This window comes from Staurois parvus, unplaced genomic scaffold (assembly GCF_062004578.1).
Source record: "Staurois parvus isolate SC_StPar_1 unplaced genomic scaffold, SC_StPar_1.0 ptg001107l, whole genome shotgun sequence".
In the NCBI taxonomy this organism is placed as follows: Eukaryota; Metazoa; Chordata; class Amphibia; order Anura; family Ranidae; genus Staurois; species Staurois parvus.
This window is the reverse complement of record NW_028318903.1, coordinates 178,950-199,742: the sequence shown is the minus strand read 5'-3', so window position 1 is coordinate 199,742 and position 20,793 is coordinate 178,950. Positions and strand designations below refer to the sequence as shown.

The 20,793-nt window shown below is 48.8% G+C and overlaps 1 protein-coding gene across 4 annotated transcripts in view; it reads left to right on the top strand.

Annotated features, from left to right (window-relative positions):
- The first annotated feature begins 12,617 nt into the window (after nucleotides 1-12,617).
- The window catches only part of MST1R (macrophage stimulating 1 receptor), a 65,381-nt gene continuing 57,205 nt past the window's right edge, over nucleotides 12,618-20,793 (top strand). Inside the window, exon 1 of one of the 4 annotated variants that reach the window (XM_089658863.1) lies at nucleotides 12,618-13,003. The gene's annotated coding sequence lies outside the window, so the exon portion shown is untranslated. Of the gene's footprint in view, nucleotides 13,050-20,793 lie in introns of all 4 variants that reach the window. The other 3 variants (XM_089658861.1, XM_089658862.1, XM_089658864.1) reach the window with 3 other exon arrangements.

The window sequence follows — 20,793 nt, the reverse complement described above, 5'->3', positions numbered from 1 at the left end:
TTGCTGTCCTTCATCTCGCTGCCCCACACCTGTTCCGTTGCCCCCTCCTGTCCTGCTGCCCCCCGTAACGCTGTCTCCCTCCTGTCCCACTGCCCGCCACTTGTCCCACTGTCCCTCTTTTGCCCTGATGCCCCCGTCACACTGCCCCCCACCTGTCCCACTCCTGTCCTGCTGCCCCTCCGTCGCGCTGCCCCCCACCTATCCCACTGTCCCCCTTTTGCCCTGCTGCCTCCGTCAACTGCCCCCCACCTGTCCCACTGTCCCCCTCCTGTCCCGCTGCCCCTCCATCACACTGTCCCCCTCCTGTCCCACTGCCCCCCTCCTGTCCCACTGTCCCCCTCCTGATCTGCTGCCCCTCCATCACACTGTCCCCCTCCTGTCCCACTGTCCCCCTCCTGTCCTGCTGCCCCTCCATCACACTGTCCCCCTCCTGTCCTGCTGCTCCTCCATCATACTGTCCCCCTCCTGTCCTGCTGCCCCTCCATCACACTGTCCCCCTCCTGTCCTGCTGCCCCTCCATCACACTGCCCCCTCCTGTCCCACTGTCCCCCACCTGTCCTGCTGACCCTTCGTCACACTGCCTTCCTCCTGTTCCGTTGCCAGACACACCTGTTCTGTTGTCCCACACCTGTTCCGTTGCCTCCTCCTGCACTGCTGCCCCTCCATCACACTGTCCCCCTCCTGTCCTGCTGCCCCTCCATCACACTGCCTCCCTCCTGTCCCACTGTCCCCCTCCTGTCCTGCTGCCCCTCCGTCGTCACACTGCCTTTCTCCTGTTCCATTGCCACACACCTGTTCCGTTGCCCCCTCCTGCACTGCTGCCCCCCGTCACGCTGCCTCCCTCCTGTCCTGCTGTCCCCCTCCTGTCCCCCGTCATGCTGCCCCCCCTGTCATGCTTCCCCCCCTCCTGCTGCCTCCCACCCCCCGTCACACTTCACCCTGCCCCCCCCCCCATCCCCCGACACGCTTCCCCCCTCCTGTCCTATCCTGATTTTAGTCTTGTCTAGGGCAGCACAAAACCAAAACACACCACTGGGTCCCATAGACTTCAATAGAAACATGTGACTTAAGCGTTTTACAAGCGTTTTGTCGCATGTTTTCTGCTCAAACAGCAACTCTCCATCTCTAATTTCCTCTCCTCCCTCTAGTGCTTTCAATTGGGGATGCAAAAATGCCTGAAGCTGTAAAACGCCTGTGATAGGCTGCTAAAAACACTCAAAACTTTCAAAGAGTAACAGCAATAAATCGCTGCGCTCAGGTGTGAATGCAGCCTAATTGTTATCGCAAGAAATGTAAACATTCCTTTGCAATAACAATAAAGCATGACAGGTCCTCTTTATGGAGAGATCTGGGGTCTATAAGACCCCACACCTCTCCTCTACAATGGAAAGCATTAGATCAAAGGAAAAAAACAACATTGGGCCAGAAGCGGGAGTGACGTCATGCCGTTGCTCTGGTCCTCCTAGGCCATAGAGATGAGTGGCAGCCATCTTCTCTGTGACCAGCTGCCGCCAGCATCAGATCGATTCCCGGGTTCACCGATCAGCAACCCCTCCTGCTGCTTCTAAAAGCAATCCAATGGCGAATCCGCCGCTCTGATCACTTTTATCAGAAAGTCCGGCACCCTAGGGAAAAAGTAATACCGGGGTTATAGCCTCTAGCTGCAGCCATCACCCCGGGATTAAACGTCAAAATCTTCAAGCACTTTCCCGGTTAGGCGGTCATCAAGTGGTTCCAGTTATACCTAAATTCTGTATATGTGACCAGGAACCCGAGAAAGAAAGAAAACGGCAGGAAAGAGCTGGAGCCTCTGTGATGCTTTTACTGCAAAGAACGTTCCCCGTGCTTCTGCTTTCTTTACTGCACCTTCCTGCCCCAGTGACAACTGCTCCCCTCCATTTCCTGTATGGGTGTCACAGGAACAGGAAGTGAGGGAAGAGCTTCCCACGGGGTCCAAAAGCACGACTACAGCTTTAAATATTTTCCAGACAAGCCCATATTTACTTACATTACTCACTTGTCTAGGCACAGCTATGCAAAGGACAACGATCACAATTTCAATAAACGCACGTCTTACGTGTTACAATCTTTTCATAAAATCGAATTTGTATCTGGTTGTAACGCATTTAGATCTTCGCCACTTTTTTATTTTACTTTTAGATAGAGATGAGAACCCCTGTCAGGTTTTTATTGCCGTCTGTGTCCCTGCAGAGAAGAATCGCTGGGACAAAAAAAAAATGATGAGAACTCTAAAATGTTGCAGTTGTCACCAAAACAGGAAGTGGAGGGAGATATTCTGATGGGGACACCTGTTCTGATGACACCTAAGGCACATCTAAGCAGTTTGTGGTGCGCTTTGCATTTTACAGAATCACACTACAGTCCATTTAACATGATTTCCTATGGGTGATGTTCACATCTCTGCGTTTTCACCCAGTGCGATTTTTGGAAGGGGTCAGGGATTTTTTTTTTCTTTTAAACGCAAAAAAACGGTGCATTTTGGTTCAGTAGACTTCAATGGAGATGCGCATGTAGGGTGCTTTTGATGCAGTTTGCGTTTTTAATCTGCCCAGCAACAAGTTGTCCTAAAAAAACATAAAATTGCACAACACGTGTGCAAAAACGCACCACAAAAAGCACTACAGAATGGGAATAAACGCAAACTGCATAGGTGTGAACCAGGCCTTCAAGGGGCTCTCCTCTCAATTTGTAGAGGTATCCTCCTAATTACTGTTGTGTCCATGATAGAAAGTGAGGTGAGGCCGACCCAATGGGACATAGAGTGCAACCCCCCCCCCCCAAAAAAAAAAAAATTATATATATATATATATATAAAAACACATAAATACAGGCGTACTTCGGTTTACGAACGCCTCGGTTAACGTAATTTTCGGTTTACGAATGAAAATCCATGGAAAACAATGGCTTGGTTTACAAATCTTTTCTGCAATACGAATGGATTAATTGGTTTTCAATGCATTTACAAATTTTTTTTTAGTCATGTCCCTGTACAGTATTTATGCCTTTAACGTCTTCACGCCGGCAGCACACAAATGTCCGGCCTCCCGGCGTCTGGGCCTGAGCAGCCGCACATTTGCGTGCAATTAACATAAAACATATGTGCTGAGAGAGTGCACCCTGCGCGCTCCCTGCACACATGTCCGGTACTCACGGAAAGGTCCCGGTCTAATCTTTCGATCGGGACCTTTCCCGATCATGTGACCGCCATGATGACGCGTCACGGCGGTCAAATGATCCCTAAAACCCTGCGCCGCCCATCCCGCCTCCCGGCTTCTGAAACTCTTAAAGGGCCAGGAGGCGCCGGTGGGAAGAGGTTAAAGTGCACTTTATAAAGAGTTTTGAACAGATAAAATACTTTTTTTTTTACTTTTTTCTGACCTCCGGAACGGATTAATCGTTTTTCAATGCATTACTATAGGAAACCGCGTTTTGGTTTATTAATTTTTCACAATACGAAAAGTCCCGCAGGACGCATTAAATTCGTAAACCAAGGTACGCCTGTGTGTGTGTGTGTGTGTGTGTGTGTGTATATGTGTATATATATATATATATATATATATATATAAAATCTCTATCTATCTCTTTCGCTATAAAAGTGAAAGTTTAGATATAAAAGTGAACAAAAAGTGAAGATTTGCTGTGTCAAGGGAGCATCTAGAAATGTTACAGTAGAACTTACAGGCAAAACTTTTAGCTGGTGATAAGCTCCGCCTTAGACTCCTCCCTCAGGCCCAGTGAATATGTAAAAAGAAAAGATTAAGGTACCCCCAAATTATACTTTTTTTCCTCATACTTTATGGTCAGTGAATGTAAGTCGGTTGTCCTAACCTCTGCCTCCAGCACCTTCCACCTGGGTTCAGCCTCTCCCAGTCGCAGTCCCTACTCTTGGACAGCTAAAGGCGCTGATAAGGCAGGGAGTCCCTTCTGGGGGTCTTTTAGGACAGCAGTTGTCGCTCATCCTGAGGCGCTGTATCTACCAACTGGTTCATGGAATTCACTGGGGCTTAGGACAGAGAGAGCAGCTCTACCTGTCCTTTCTCCATGACTTTCCATGCACTCTTCCACTTCCTCTCTGTTCCTCTATTTTGCTGCACTTCTTGGTTTGGCTGTCTCTCCCCAGGCGCTTATCTCCTCCCCCCCCCCCCCCCTCCGTTAGCCTTTGTTCATTTCCCCCCTTTTTCCCCCCTTTTCTGGAAGCAGACTCCAGAATGTTGGATGGTCCTCCGGTAGTGAATGCAGCGGTGATCCACTTAGCAAAAAATATAACATTGCCTATGGATGTCTCAACCTCGTTTGAAGGTGCCCTAGACAGACTAATAGATCTTGACCTGAAGAGGGCCTATCAGATGGCTGGGAATGCCTGCAAGCCAGCGATTGCACTGAGATCTGTCTCCAATGCTTAGCGAGTATGAACGGACAACATAGAGGTGGCTATCCAGCAGGGAGTTCCCAAGGAAGACCTAGTCAAGGATTTGGATGAGCTGAAGCTCTCAGCTGACTTCATCAATGCTGTATGCCGTAATGGCAAGGTGGGCTTTATGGTTGAAGCCGTGGGCAGTCAACATGGCATCAAAACAAAACTGGTGGAAAATCCCTTTTGATGGTAAATCACTGTTTGGAGAGAGGCTGGAAAAGGCCATTTCTTGTGTTACAGGAGGAAAATCAGGCCTGTTGTCCAAAGACAGAAGACCTAGAGGTACCAGGGGATTTACTTCAAGATTTCAGCAGTTCAGGGGCAAAGATTACAGGCAGTTCAGACAGGCCAGAGACTCAAGGAAGGACTGGAGAAGCACACAGTCAACTTTTTTGAGGACCCACATACAAAAGGCTCTGCCTAACCCACAGGACACCGCCAAGTCCTTTTGATGCCAGGCCAGGCGTTTCCAGTAGGAGCCAGACTGAGGCGTTTTGCCAAAGTTTGGATGCAAAGATGCCAGGATCCTTGGGTGGTCTCGACAGTCCAGTTCAGACCTCGCGACTTCTTCACCCCCATGAGAATAACAAAGTCTCCTCAGAAGAGAGAGGTACGTCTGCAGTTTCTGGATACCCTACAGGCACAGCAGGTGGTAATACTGGTTCCTCCATCCGAGAGGTTTTCAGGTTGTTACTCCAACCTATTTCTGGTACCCAAAAGGAATGGCGGTTGGAGTCCCGTAATAGACCTGTCACGTACCTGGTGTGAGAGGCCAATGGAGAGAGGGCTTCCCTCGCAGCTAAGTTCCAGACACCCCTGACAGTGGGCCAGAAGGTGTCAGGCCCAAAGTGGCACAGGTCGCCTGTAGGAGTGCTTGTTGGTGGTCCACCCAGGAGCACAGCTGATGCACTGAGATGAGTTCTGCAGACAGGTGGCGCCTGTGCGAGGTATGCAAGCCCTTACGAGGAACAGAGGATTACTGGATAGCCGGTTCAAAGCCAAGGTCCGGTACCGGGTGGAGATCAGAGCAAACGTAGTCAGATGGGACAGCCGAGGTCATACACAGAGGAGCAAGAGAGAATATACGTTAGCCAAACCGAGGTCAGGTCAGGGTTTAAGCAGAGAAGACAGGTCCAGGAGCAAGCCGAGTCGGTAACAGGAAATCACAGATCACAGTAGCACAGGAACAGGAAATCACAGGTCGCAGTAGCACAGGAACAGGGTACTGGGGAGCCAGAGGTCAACCAGCACCTGAGAGTAGTGCAGGGCTTCCTTATAAGGGCTGTTTGGCGCAAAATTTGAGCCGATGTGAACGTCTGTGGCCATGCAAGGTACTGGCAGGGGTGCCAGGTCTCCTAACACCTCTGCCGAAGACAGAGCCCTGACAAGACCTCAAGAAATTAATCAATTACATAATCTTGGAGAGCTTCAAGATGGAATTGCTGCAGACTATTATCCACACCGTTCAACCTAAGGGCTGGATGCTGTCAGTGGACCTTCAAGACACATACTTACATATACCCATACTCCCACTGTTTCAGAAATATCTGAGGTTTGCAGTCGGTCAGATTCATCTGCAATTCCAGATTCTATGTACTTCTCCCAGAGTCTTCACGAAAGTGCTGATCACAGTCCTAGCCTCACTACGGTAGGTTGGGCTCCAGGTATATCACTGCCTGGACGATGTTCTACTACTAGCGAAGAATCCAGCCCAACTAACAGAACACAGGGAAGTTCTGATTTCCACACTGTCAGAGTTTGGATGGGTGATAAATCAAACAAAAAGTCAACTTATCCCAACACAGCAACTGACTTACCTAGGCGACCTGTTCGACACTTTCAAGGGGTCAGTGTCCCTTCCCCCTCAGAAAATGTCAGTCGTTAATAGGAAGATGAAGAAAGTGGGGACGCAGTCCCACCTTACAGCCTCGAGCTGCCTGAGTCTGATATCGGGGTGATGTCGGCATCTATCCCAATGGTTCCATGGGCCCACTGGCACCTGAGGCACTTTTGATTAGAATTTCTAAGACAATGGAACAAACTGTACCTGTCCCAGCCCATACGTTTGACAAGTCTAATGCACAGGGGACTACGGTGGTGGACGAAGAGAGAAATGCTTACAAGATCGCGTCCATTTGGGTATCTCTCCTGGACCATAGTTACCACAGACGCCAGTGCGATCGACTGGGGGGTACACTGTGACCAGGTGTCAGTTCAAGGAAGATGGACTTTTCACGCGACAAGAAGCAGGTCCTTATTGAGAGTAGTCGAGCCCATCATATTTTGAGCAGAAAGGAATTTAATGGATCTAACTGCAGTCTATCTGCCAGGCCACCTAAATACGAAGGCGGACCTTTTGTCCCAAAAGTTTGTGGACGCCAACGAAGGGTCTCTGCATCCCAAAATATTCGATTGGATCATGAATCTATGGGGTCTTCCCGATCTGGATCTCTTTGCTACGGCAGACAACTCCAAGGTGTCGAGGTTCATTTCTCGCCTGCCTCACCCCCAGGCAGAAGCAATGGATGCCCTCTCGAGTCTGTGGCCATGCAACCTGGCCTATGCATTCCCTCCTGGCCTCTTATCTGGAAGTTCCTTTTGAGACTTCTGACGGAAGTCACAACAGTGATAGCAGTCCTACCGTACTGGCCGAGACGTCCATGGTTTCCTGTAGCGTTGTCTCTCAGTGTTTGCTCACCAATAAAAATCCCATTCATACTTTTTCTTGTGTGTCAGGATCAACACACATCCGAATCCTCACCAATTGAATCTTTACATATGGTTATTGAAAGGCAGAGGTTCCAGGCCCTAAGATGTTCTTCGGAGGTTATTTCGACTCTACTGAAAGCCAGAAAACACTCTACAATGAGTATGTATGACAAGTTTAAAGCCTTTTCAACTGGCAGGAACTTCAATCCAGATCTGCCCTCCATGTCTCAGCTTTTGGACTTCCTCCAGGCAGGCCTGAACCTAGGTTTAGGTCTAAGCACCTTAAAGGTGCAGGTGGCAGCGATCTCGGCGGCAACAGAGAAGAGGTGGGCCGAAGATTCGCTTGTGGTCCAATTCTTTAAAGGCGTTAAGAAGATATGTCCGCCCATCAAAAGAGCCTTTCCCACCTGGGATCTGTCTGCAGTTGTAGACTAGAGGCTTTATCCAGCCAACCCTTTTCTCCATCCGAATCAGCCTCTTTGTGGAATCTGACTCTAAAAGTGGCCTAATAGCAGTATGATCTGGTAAAAGAGTGTCAAAACGTCAAGCCCCAGGGGCGGAAGAGGACCACATTACTTTCTACCCAGATAGGGTGGAACTTAGAACACTGCGCAGATTAATTCCAAAGGTCTCTTCATTTTCCAATCTTTCAGAACCATGGGCGCTGCCAACCTTTCTGACCTGGAATCAGGTACCCTCCGTGTGCTTGATAATCGCCAGTGTGTTAAGGTGTTATCTTCAGGCTACAGCGTCCTTCAGGGATTCGTTTAATCTAGTTATCATCCCTTGGGGCAAAAACAAAGGAAAGGAGGCTTCATGAAGAACTATTGCTTCATGGATTGTCAAGTTAATTCATAAGGCGTACAAGGCCAGGGGTTTGGAACTCCCCACTTCAATCAGGGCGCATTCGATCAGGTCTGTCTCCGCTTCATGGGCAGCCAGGGCAAATGTATCCATTGAGACCATCTGCAGAGCAGTTACATGGTTGTCCCAACATACATTTATGAGGCATCACAGAGTGGACCCAGGGGCTCTCTCATCTGTGGAGTTTGGCAGACCAGCTATCGGCGGGCGTTGCCTGCTCAAAATGATAAATTTCCTACCTTACGAATAAAACTTTTTCCTAAGCATGATCCCACCCCTTTCAGCTAGTTATTTATCACAGGTATGCTGCCATGGAAGTGCCAGGAAAACAGAAAATTGTGTCATACTTTCTGTAATTTTCCTTTCCTGGTGCCTATCCATGGCAGCATACAATCCCGCCCTCGGTACTCTATATTACAGAGAATGCTGGGGGTACCTTAATCCTTTCTTCTTATATATTCACTGATCCTGAGAGAGGGAGGAGTCTAAGGAGGAGATTATCACAGGTATGCTGCCAAGAAAGGAAAATTACGGTAAGTATGGTACAATTTTCTGGTTTTTTTTTATCATTTTGGATAGAGTAATGGAGGATTATGACCCATCAGGTTTATTTTTGTCATCTCTGTCCCATTGGGGAGATTTCACTTCCTGTCTCATAGCCAAAACAGGAAGAGGAAATCCCTGAAAATTAAGAGAAATGCTTAGAGACCGCCGAACTAGTGTCCCCATTGGAAGATTGCCCCTCTATTATCTTTCTGGGGACAACAATAAATTTGGAATTTTCTTTTTCACTTAAAGTGATAATGGTAACCAGGACAAATAGAAAGGAGGGAACCTCTCTAACGGGGGGGGGGGCACAGACAGCAATGAAAACCTGGAGCTCAGTGACTCCAAGCGTGGTCCCGTGATAGGTTGCCACCTGTGCAATAAGTCCATCCGTGACATTTCCTGGCTACTAAATATTCCACACTCAACTGTTAGTGGGATTATAACAAAGTGGAAGCAACTGGGAACAACAGCCACTCAGCCACCAAGTGGTAGGCCACGTCACATGACAGGGCGGGGTCAGTGCATGCTGAAGCGCACAGTGCGCAGAAGTCGCCAACTCTACAGAGTCAATAGCTAAAGACCTCCAAACTTGGTGTGGCCTTCAGATGAGCCCAACAACAGTGCGTAGAGAGCTTCATGGAATGGGTTTCCATGGCCGAGCAGCTGCATACAAGCCTTCCATCACCAAGTGCAATGCAAAGCTTTGGATGCCATGGTGTAAAGCATGCCGCCACTGGACTCTAGAGCAGGGGAGACGTTTTCACTGGAGTGACCAATCACGCTTCTCTGTCTTGCAATCCAATGGCCATGTCTGGGTTTGGCGGTTGCCAGGAGAATGGTACTTGCCTGACTGCATTGTGCCAAGTGTAAAGTTTGGTGGAGGGGGGATTATGGTGTGGGGTTGTTTTTCAGGGGTTGGGATTGGCCCCCTAGTTCCAGTGAAGGGAACTCTTAAGCTGTCAGCATACCAAGACATTTTGGACAATTTCATGCTCCCAAATTTGTGGGAAGAGTTTGGGGATGGCCCCTTCCTGTTCCAACATGACTGCCCACCAGTGCACAAAGCAAGGTCCATAAAGACATGGAGGAGCCAGTTTGGGGTGGAGGAACTTGACTGACCTGCACAGAGTCCTGACCTCAACCCCATAGAACACCTTTGGGATGAATTAGAGCGGAGACTGTGAGCCAGGCCTCCTCCCCCGACATCAGTGCCTGACCTGACAAATGTGCTTCTGGAAGAATGGTCCAACCTTCCCATAGACACCCTCCTAAACCTTGTGGATGGCCTTCCCAGAAGAGTTGAAGCTGTTATAGCTGCAAAGGGCGGGGCCAACTCAATATTGAACCCTATGGACTAAGACTGGGGGGCCATTAAAGGTCATGTGTGTGGAAAGGGCGGGGCCAACCCAATGTTGAGCCCTACGGACTAAGACTGGGGGGCCATTAAAGTTCTTGTGCGTGGAAAGGCCGGCGGCCCAGTTCTTTTGGCAATATAGTGTATGTCACATTTTGTATGGTATGGTGACCCTGTACAGTGCAGCGTGTTGGTTGATGAGGTGTTTTGTGCTGCATCTCTACCACTCCCATTCATTGATTACCTGAGGTGAACCCCATGATTCCGCTGTTAGGCTGAGTCAGGCCGGGTGGATGGCGGTTTACGGCCATGTTCTCTGCTCAGCCCCAATGAGCTCAAAGAGAAGCCATCAATGAGAAGCCAGATTTCAGTACAACCATCAGCTAGGGGCCTATTCATTGGTTGTAAAATATCAAAATAAAAAAGTTACAATGTCAAAGTAGGAGAAATGGTGAAATGTAGACATGACTAAATAAAAGCTGGTCAATGTAGGCACCACTGTCAGTGGTAAATGGTCATTCCTGTAACTGCAAGGGAGCTTGTTCTGTTGAAAAAACAACAGACTTACTGACTGGATCACTAGGTGAACATATAGGAAAGAAAGCCTAAAAAAGAAAGCTAATGCAGCCATCACATCTAAGAATTGGTAAGCTGAAATATTATAAATGTTTGCTTTTGGGTTTAATATAAATATATGTAAGGGACAATTTAGATAGGAGCCAATTAACCTACCACCATGTCTTTGGAGTGTGGGAGGAAACAAGTGCCTGGAGGAGGCCCATGCAGGCACAGGGAGAACATGCAAACTTCAGGCAGGTGGTGCTGTGGTTGGGATTTGAACCAATGGCCCTGGTGTTACCAGGTGCAGGTGCTAACCATTGAACCACTGTGCTGCCTCATATGGTTACAGGGGCGGACTGACAACTCATGAGGCCCCGGGCAATAGGGCATCATGGGGCCCCTGTGTCCTCACCCACACTCAAATCACACCCAAAAAAGCCTATGAAAGGTACCAGGGGCATCTCATGGGGCCCCCTACTGCCCCCGGGCAGTGCCAGAGTTCCCAAATGGTCAGTCTGCCCCTGTATGGTTACCAAAAAAAAATTAAAAAGTAACTTTTCTTCTATAAAAATAATAAACAATGTCTGCTGGGTGACCCTGTGAGATGTATAGGGAGCGGGGGTGGGTAGGTAGGTGGGTCAGTAGGTGGACAGATCTGCAGGGCTGGGAATGGGTTATTGCTGAATGTGAAATGCCTGGCTGAGCAATAACCCATTGCCAGATAAATTCTTCGGCTTTGTCCCAGATTTCTAGAAAAGGGATTTTTTTTTCTTTTCCGTCAACGACTAAATTGGATCTCCTGCTTTTCTCGTAAAATGACGGGACGGCTCCGAATTGGCGACATCATTTTTTTTCCCTGGGAAACTTTTCATCATGTGATTACACAGCTTATTTATTTATTTTAGGTACTTATATAGTGCCATCAATTTACATATATTGTACATTCACATCAGTCCCTAACCCTCAAGGGGCGTACAATCTAAGGTCCCTAACCCTCAAGGGGCGTACAATCTAAGATCCCTAACCCTCAAGGGGCGTACAATCTAAGGTCCCTAACCCTCAAGGGGCGTACAATCTAAGGTCCCTAACCCTCAAGGGGCGTACAATCTAAGATCCCTAACCCTCAAGGGGCGTACAATCTAAGGTCCCTAACCCTCAAGGGGTGTACAATCTAAGGTCCCTAACCCTCAAGGGGCGTACAATCTAAGGTCCCTAACCCTCAAGGGGCATACAATCTAAGGTCCCCAACCCTCAAGGGGCGTACAATCTAAGGTCCCTAACCCTCAAGGGGCGTACAATCTAAGGTCCCTAACCCTCAAGGGGTGTACAATCTAAGGTCCCTAACTCACATTCATACATACACATACTAGGGACAATTTAGACAGGAGCCAATTAACCTACCAGCATGTCTTTGGAGTGTGGGAGGAAACCAGAGTACCCGGAGGAAACCCACGCAGACACGGGGAGAGCATGCAAGCTCCAGGTGGGTGGTGCCGTGGTTGGGATTCAAGCCAACTACACTAGTGCTGCCAGTTGGAAGTGCTAACCATTTAGCCTCCGTGCTGCCCCTACAATTACCAAAAATAAAGTTTCTGGAGGAAGCCCACGCAGGACCAGGGAGAACATGCAAACTCCAGGTGGGTGGTGCTGTGGTTGGGATTTGAACCAACAACCCTTGTATTGCCAGGTGGAAGTGCTAACCATATAGCCACTGTGCTGCCCCTACAATTACCAAAAATAAATAAAAATGTTCCTGGAGGAAACCCACGCAGGCACAGGGAGAACATGCAAACTCCAGGCAGGTGGTGCTACGGTTGGGATTTGAACCAACAACCCTTGTAGTGCCAGGTAGACGTGCTAACCATTTAGCTGCTGTGCTACTCCTACAATTCCCAAAAGTAAATAAAAAAGTAACTTTTCTTCTATAAAAACAAAATAAAAACCAATGTCTGTTGGGCGACCCTGTGAGAGGTATGGGGAGCGGGGGTGGGTAGGTAGGTAGGTAGGTGGGTGGAATGACAGATCTGCAGGGCTGGGAATGGGTTATTGCTCAATGTAAAACGCCTGTGGCCGAGGGTGGAGCTGTTGATGGAAGTCTGATCCTTCTCCTCCCTCCCTGTAACTGCAATTTTCTTTCTACAGGAACCAGCCGAGAAATACCAGCAGCACCTCCTCCCCTTCCAGTCGTGTCCTGGGGAAACCTGAAGATCCAGTTCCCACCTCTGGAGAGTGAGGGACCCCTGCCGACCACTGGACAATACCCAGGAGGACCTGCCCTGGCCAGGTACGTGCCTCTTCTGGCTCTCCTCTGTGCTGGAACCCCACCAACCAGTTGTCTGGGTGTGTGAAGAATGATCAGTCCCGAGAATTCTGCTGGATTTCCTGAGAACTGAGATTTTCTGAGCGGATCCTCACCTCTGGAGTAGCGTCGTTGGGACGGGCAGGACGCTGGGATTGTTGGGTTTGTGGTGTCACTTGAAGGTTCTGCCACCTGCTGAGTCTACAGCTTCCTCCGTCCCGAAGATCTGAAGGTTCGTAACGTGTCTTTACCTTCGATCTCCAGGTAATGTTCTACAGGTGAGCTCACAATCCACATTCTATCTTCGTCCCGAGATCGTAGGCTTCATTCCCCACTTCTGTATGAGATACTTTGATCTTCTCGGACAGTTCGTGTTTCAGGAGAAACCTTCGATGTGTCAGACTTGGTTGGACCCAACGATGGCAGAAGATCTCTCGAAGGTTTGTCCAGAAAAATTCACACTGATCTGCCACAAAAACACATAGGCGTTATTACTGCGCTTTCTTTAAAGGACATGTGACTAAAAACTGAACCAATCACGCTTCTCAGAGGCGATTTTGGGGCGCTTTGTAGGCTTTTTCCATTGATTTCAATGGGAAGAGGCGTCTTTGGGGCACTTTATTTTAACTCCCCAAACATGCCCCAAAAATGCTGCAATCGGGAGTTTGTACACCGCACCGCATCACAATGCCTCCGTGTGAACACATTCATAGATATACATTCACATACACAGGGAAGCAGTTTTCTTGAACTTTTCAGGCGCTTTTTTTTTTAACGCAAAAACGCTTCCAAAACTCCTCGGTGTGAAAGTCGCCTTACTGTAGGGCTTGACAAATTTTCTTTGAATCTAGGAGCCGACTAAAAAAATTAGAAGGCAGTTTTTTTTTTTTGGTCTAGTGTGGGTTGTCAGCAACTTTTAGGCGACAAGTGTCGTGCAATGCGATTTTTCCACGCAATAATCACGGCAAAACCGCACCACATTTTAGGCACCATTGAAAATGATGGCACCTGAACCTGAGTTATGCGATCGCAGCGATTCTGCCGTGATCCCAAAACACCCGGGTGTGAATGGAGCTGCTCTGGTTCACACATATGCGATTCTGCATGGATTTCCAACTCACCGATTCACATGACAGGCTGGATATTATGTGTTCCTATTGAGGTGGTTCCAGCAGATACGATCCACATGCATTAGGTTTTCAGTGCCAATACGAAAAAGGGTCCTATGCGAGTTTGTGGTGGTGCGTTCCAGACTCGCACGGGACAGAGTAGAGTAGCATGAGGAGATAAGTGTTCCCATAGGATTGCTATTGACAGGATCTTTGCTGCAAAGTCAATGGGGCACGATCTTGGCTGCAAAGTCAATGGGGCACGTTCTTTGCTGCAAAGTCAATGGGGCACGTTCTTTGCTGCAAAGTCAATGGGGCACGTTCTTTGCTGCAAAGTCAATGGGGCACGTTCTTTGCTGCAAAGTCAATGGAAGGTGTTTTTGCATTGAAGTCAATGGGATGCATTTTGTATGGCTCAAATCGCAACTCATCCACATCAAAATAGATACAGTAGGGCAAAAAAGTATTTAGTCAGCCACCATTTGTGCAAGTTCTCCCACTTAAAAAGATGAGAGAGGCCTGTAATTGGCATCATAGGTAGACCTCAACTATGAGAGACAAAATGAGAATTTATTTGCAAATTATGGTGGAAAATAAGTATTTGGTGAATATGAAAAGTTCATCTCAGTACTTTGTTATATATCCTTTGTTGGCAATGACAGAGGTCAGACATTTCCTGGAAGTCTTCACAAGGTTGGCACACACTGTTGCTGGTATGTTGGCCCATCCTCCATGCAGATCTCCTCTAGAGCAGTGATGTTTTGGGGCTGTCGCTGGGCAACACGGACTTTCAACTCCCTCCAAAGGTTTTCAATGGGGTTGAGATCTGGAGACTGGCTAGGCCACTCCAGGACCTTGAAATGCTTCTTACGAAGCCACTCCTTCATTGCCCGGGCGGTATGTTTGGGATCATTGTCATGTTGGAAGACCCAGCCACGTTTCATCTTCAATGCCCTTGCTGATGGAAGGAGGTTTGCACTCAAAATCTCACAATACATGGCCCCATTCATTCTGTCCTGTACATGGATCAGTCGTTCTGGTCCCTTTGCGAAGAAACAGCCCCAAAGCATGATGTTGCCACCCCCATGCTTCACAGTAGGTATGGTGTTCTTTGGATGCAACTCAGCATTCTCTCTCCTCCAAACACGACGAGTTGTGTTTCTACCAAACAGTTCTATTTTGGTTTCATCTGACCATATGACATTCTTCCAATCCTCTTCTGGATCATCCAAATGCTCTCTAGTAAACTTCAGACGGGCCCGGACATGTACTGGCTTAAGCAGGGGGACACGTCTGGCACTGCAGGATCTGAGCCCCTGGTGGCGTAGTGTGTTACTGATGGTAGCCTTTGTTACGTTGGTCCCAGCTCTCTGCAGGTCAATCACTAGGTTCCCCCGTGTGGTCCTGGGATTTTTGCTCACCGTTCTTGTGATCATTTTGACCCCACGGGGTGAGGTCTTGCGTGGATCCCCAGATGGAGGGAGATTATCAGTGGTCTTGTATGTCTTCCATTTTCTAATTATTGCTCCCACAGTTGATTTGTTCACACCAAGCTGCTTGCCTATTGCAGATTCAGTCTTCCCAGCCTGGTGCAGGTCTACAATTTTGTTTCTGGTGTCCTTCGACAGCTCTTTGGTCTTCACCATAGTGGAGTTTGGAGTGTGACTGTTTGAGGTTGTGGACAGGTGTCTTTTATACTGATAACAAGTTCAAACAGGTGCCATTGATACAGGTAATGAGTGCAGGGCAGAGGAGCCTCTTAAAGAAGAAGGTACAGGTCTGTGAGAGCCAGAAATCTTGCTTGTTTGTAGGTGACCAAATACTTATTTTGCACCATAATTTGCAAATAAATTCTTTCCAGATCAGCCAATGTGATTGTCTGGATTTGTTTTCTCATTTTGTCTCTCATAGTTGAGGTCTCCCTATGATGCCAATTACAGGCCTCTCTCATCTTTGTAAGTGAGAGAACTTGCACAATTGGTGGCTGACTACATACTTTTTTGCCCCACTGTATATAGATAGATAATATTTTTAGTTCTAAAAAAAGAAGGAAGTGAATAAAGTGCATGACAGTCATGGAACCACACGATGGACAATCACACATCCTTCTTGTCTCTGGTTAATCCGTCACTGCCCGCTTGTCGCTGGAACGTGAAGGAATCCAGCGGTTGGGCTGTGTATGGCCAACCCGTTACAGAAGACTAGAGGGAAACGTCAGCTTGGGGGTCTCAGTCTGAGACCCCAGACTGCTCTGTCCAACCAGCAATGTTCACCTGTAGATGGCGCATTAAGGGTAGAGGGGCATGCTGAGACATGTAGTCCCACGGGGAGAGGCGTAGGTTCTCTGTACCCTAAATGACAGAAATGGAGCAGCTGGAGGGAATGATTATTCAGATTGGCATGTATATTATGCAGCAGATGAGATTGTTTTCGCTAGGGGCCCTCATCTTCCCCCCACCCCCACCTCTGGGCTCCGGGTCCCCGGGGACTCTGCTAATGTAATAGAACAGCCTGAACACTATCGGGCCGTAGGTGATGTGTGGCGCCCGTGGCGCTCCCTTGTTTACTCTCTGCTTCCTGTACACTGAGTGCCTTCATAGACGGGATTACGTAACGAATGTCACCGCTGGGCCAACCTGGAACTGTACAGACGAAACCGACCTCTGGGGCCTGGCGGAACACAAGGCCCAGCATGCTTCGGCTGGGAGGGGGCAGCTCAGCGGGGCTGTAGGCTATATAAACAAGATACAATTAATAATGAATACTTTATTCTTATTAATAATAATCAAAATAATAATAATGGACCCAGTATACTAATAATAATAATAATAATAATGGACCCAGTATACTAATAATAATAATAATAATAATAATGGACCCAGTATACTAATAATAATTACAGTATATTACTGCAAACGTTTTCTTTCCTTTTTCTTTTTTTTTTAATTTGCCTTTTGTACTTTTTTTTTTTTTTTTTTGAAGCACTATTAATGGGAACCCAGAACAGAAGAGCTTGCCATCTAAAAGCGTAAAGCTGGCTCCACATGTTACAATCTGATGGTTATGTCTGGTCTGTCCCAGGTACAGAAGGTGGGAGGCCGATGTGCCCCGGGTACAGAAGGTGGGAGGCTGATGTGCCCCGGGTACAGAAGGTGGGAGGCTGATGTGCCCCGGGTACAGAAGGTGGGAGGCTGATGTGCCCCGGGTACAGAAAGTGGGAGGTCGATGTGCCCCGGGTACAGAAGGTGGGAGGCCCATTTGTCCCGGGTACAGAAGGTGGGAGGTCGATGTGTCTCGGGTACAGAAGGTGAGAGGTCGATGTGTCCCGGGTACAGGGAGGATACAGAAGGTGGGAGTTTGATGTGTTCTGGGTACAGGGAGGGTACAGAAGGTGAGAGGTCGATGTCTCGGGTACAGGGAGGGTACAGAAGGTGGGAGGTCGATGTGTCCTGGGTACAGAAGGTGGAAGGTCAATGTGTCCTGGGTAAAGAAAGGATACAGAAGGTAGGAGGCTGGTGCCTCCTGGGTACAGGGAGGATACAGAAGGTGGGAGGTCGATGTGTCCCGGGTACGGGGAGGATACAGAAGGTGGGAGGTTGATGTGTCCCAGGTACAGGGAGGGTACAGAAGGTAAGAGGTCGATGTGTTCCGGGTACAGGGAGGATACAGAAGGTGGGAGGTCGATGTGTCCCGGGTACAGGGAGGATACAGAAGGTGAGAGGTCGATGTGTCCTGGGTACAGGGAGGATACAGAAGGTGGGAGGTCGATGTGTCCCGGGTACAGGGAGGATACAGAAGGTGGGAGGTCGATGTGTCCCGGGTACAGGGAGGATACAGAAGGCGAGAGGTCGATGTGTCCCGGGTACAGGGAGGATACAGAAGGCGAGAGGTCGATGTGTCCCGGGTACAGGGAGGATACAGAAGGCGAGAGGTCGATGTGTCCTGGGTACAGGGAGGATACAGAAGGTGGGAGGTCGATGTGTCCCGGGTACAGGGAGGATACAGAAGGTGGGAGGTCGATGTGTCCCGGGTACAGGGAGGATACAGAAGGTGGGAGGTCGATGTGTCCCGGGTACAGGGAGGATACAGAAGGTGGGAGGTCGATGTGTCCCGGGTACAGGGAAGATACAGAAGGTGGGAGGTCGATGTGTCCCGGGTACAGGGAGGATACAGAAGGTGGGAGGTCGATGTGTCCCGGGTACAGGGAGGATACAGAAGGTGGAAAATAAACATGTTCTGATGTAACTGAGGAGAGAAGTGAAAGTTCTGGCTGTTCACTCTCACTGACAGGAAGTGTGACCTTTATGTCCTCCACACCGCAATGGAGTGTCGCGAATACAGCAAAGTCATCCTGCGCTACAGCTCGGCCCCGGAGCTGACAATCACAGACAGCAATAAATACACTGACAGGAGTTTGGGAATTTTAACACTTTTCTTACTTTAGCCCCCCATCCCCCCCCCCCCCAAAAAAAGTTTTGACTATACAAACAATTAAAGTTTAGATATTCTCCGCTGATAATTGCCACCATAAGCTGCAGCCAACCTTCCGACTAGATACCGAGGTGCTGCAAAGTGCGATCACCGAGTCTCAGTAATGGCCGAGACCAGGAGCCGCTGGGGGGCATTACATTTTACAGCTGAACTCCAGGCACACCGCTAGATAGAAGTGTGTGTGTGTGTGCCTTTCCACGTACATGACCTTTAATGGCCCCCCAGTCTTAGTCCTTAGAGTTCAATATTGGGTTGGCTCCACCCCTTCCACACACATGACCTTTAATGGTTCCCCCAGTCTTAGTCCGTAGGGTTCAATATTGAGTTGTCCCCGCCCTTTCCACACACATGACCTTTAATGGCCCCCCAGTCTTAGTCCGTAGGGTTCAATATTGGGTTGGCCCCGCCCTTTCCACACCCATGAACTTTAATGGCCCCCCAGTCTTAGTCCAGAGGGTTCAATATTGAGTTGGCCCCGCCCTTTGCAGCTATAACAGCTTCAACTCTTCTGGGAAGGCCAACCACAAGGTTTAGGAGGGTGTCTATGGGAAGGTTGGACCATTCTTCCAGAAGCACATTTGTCAGGTCAGGCACTGATGTCGGGGGAGGAGGCCTGGCTCGCAGTCTCCACTCTAATTCATCCCAAAGGTGTTCTATAGGGTTGAGGTCAGGACTCTGTGCAGGTCAGTCAAGTTCCTCCACCCCAAACTGGCTCCTCCATGTCTTGATGGACCTTGCTTTGTGCACTGGTGGGCAGTCATGTTGGAACAGGAAGGGGCCATCCCCAAACTCTTCCCACAAAGTTGGGAGCATGAAATTGAACAAAATGTCACCTTAAGAGTTCCCTTCACTGGAACTAGGGGGCCAAGCCCAAGCCTTGAAAAGCAACCCCCACCATAATCCCCCCTCAACCAAACTTTACACTTGGCCCAATGCAGTCAGGCAAAAAAAAATCAAGAAGAATAACAAAACAATAATAACAACAACAACAAATAACTACAATGTGGTAATGGCATTTGTAACAATGACACAGCTACAAAAAGGTGAAGGGGCCACACCTTGGGCTGTCCTTCACTTTCGAAAGTTCCAGCCTCGGGCTGCAGACGGTGAGCTGTCTTGGCATGCCGCCCTGACATCACCCCGCCACAGGCTGCGGCTTCCAGGGCTCATACACACCGCAGATTTCTTAGTGTTGTTGACAACGGGACATGACGTGAGCAAAACATACAACAATATGTACAGTCACCATGATGACCACTTCCGGGACACTTTCCTCCGTGGTTTTCTAAACATCATTGTGGCGAGTGCCGAGACCAGGTTCTTGTAGGCAGAGCGCCGAAGAGAGCCACTGCACATACTGGCCAATTCAGAGCCATTTGTTTTATTGAATGCAAAACATCGGATGCTGTGGTGTAAAGCACGCCGCCACTGGACTTTAGAGCAGTGGAGTCGTGTTCTCTGGAGTGATCAATCACACTTCTCTGTGTGGCAATCTGATGGACATGTCTGGGTATGGCGGTTGCCAGGAGAACAGTTCTTGCTTGACTGCATTGTGCCAAGTGTAAAGTTTGGTGGAGGAGGGATTATGGTGTAGGGTCGTTTTTCAGGGGTTGGACTTGGCCCCCTAGTTCCAGTGAAGGGAACTCTTAAGGCATCAGCATACCAAGACATTTTGGACAATTTCATGCTCCCAACTTTGTGGGAAGAGTTTGGGGATGGCTCCTTCCTGTTCCAACATGACTGCCCACCAGTGCACAAAGCAAGGTCCATAAATACATGGAGGAGCCAGTTTGGGGTGGAGGAACTTGACTGTCCTGCACAGAGTCCTGACCTCAACCCCATAGAACACCTTTGGGATGAATTAGAGCAGAGACTGTGAGCCAGGCCTCCTCCCCCGACATCAGTGCCTGACCTCACAAATGTGCTTCTGGAAGAATGGTCCAACCTTCCCATAGACACCCTCCTAAACCTTGTGGACGGCCTTCCCAGAAGAGTTGAAGCTGTTATAGCTGCAAAGGGCGGGGCCAACTCAATATTGAACCCTACGGACTAAGACTGGGGGGCCATTAAAGGTCATGTGTGTGGAAAGGGTGGGGCCAACTCAATATTGAACCCTACGGACCAAGACTGGGAGGCCATTAAAGTCCATGTGCGTAGAAAGGGCGGGGCCAACTCAATATTGAACCCTACGGACTAAGACTGGGGGCCATTAAAGTTCATGTGCGTGGAAAGGGCAGGGCCAACTCAATATTGAACCCTACGGACTAAGACTGGGGGCCATTAAAGTTCATGTGCGTGGAAAGGGCGGGGCCAACTCAATATTGAGCCCTACAGACTAAGACTGGGGGGCCATTAAAGGTCATGTATGTGGAAAGGCCGGCCGACCAATACTTTCGGCAATATAGTGTATGTCACATTTTGT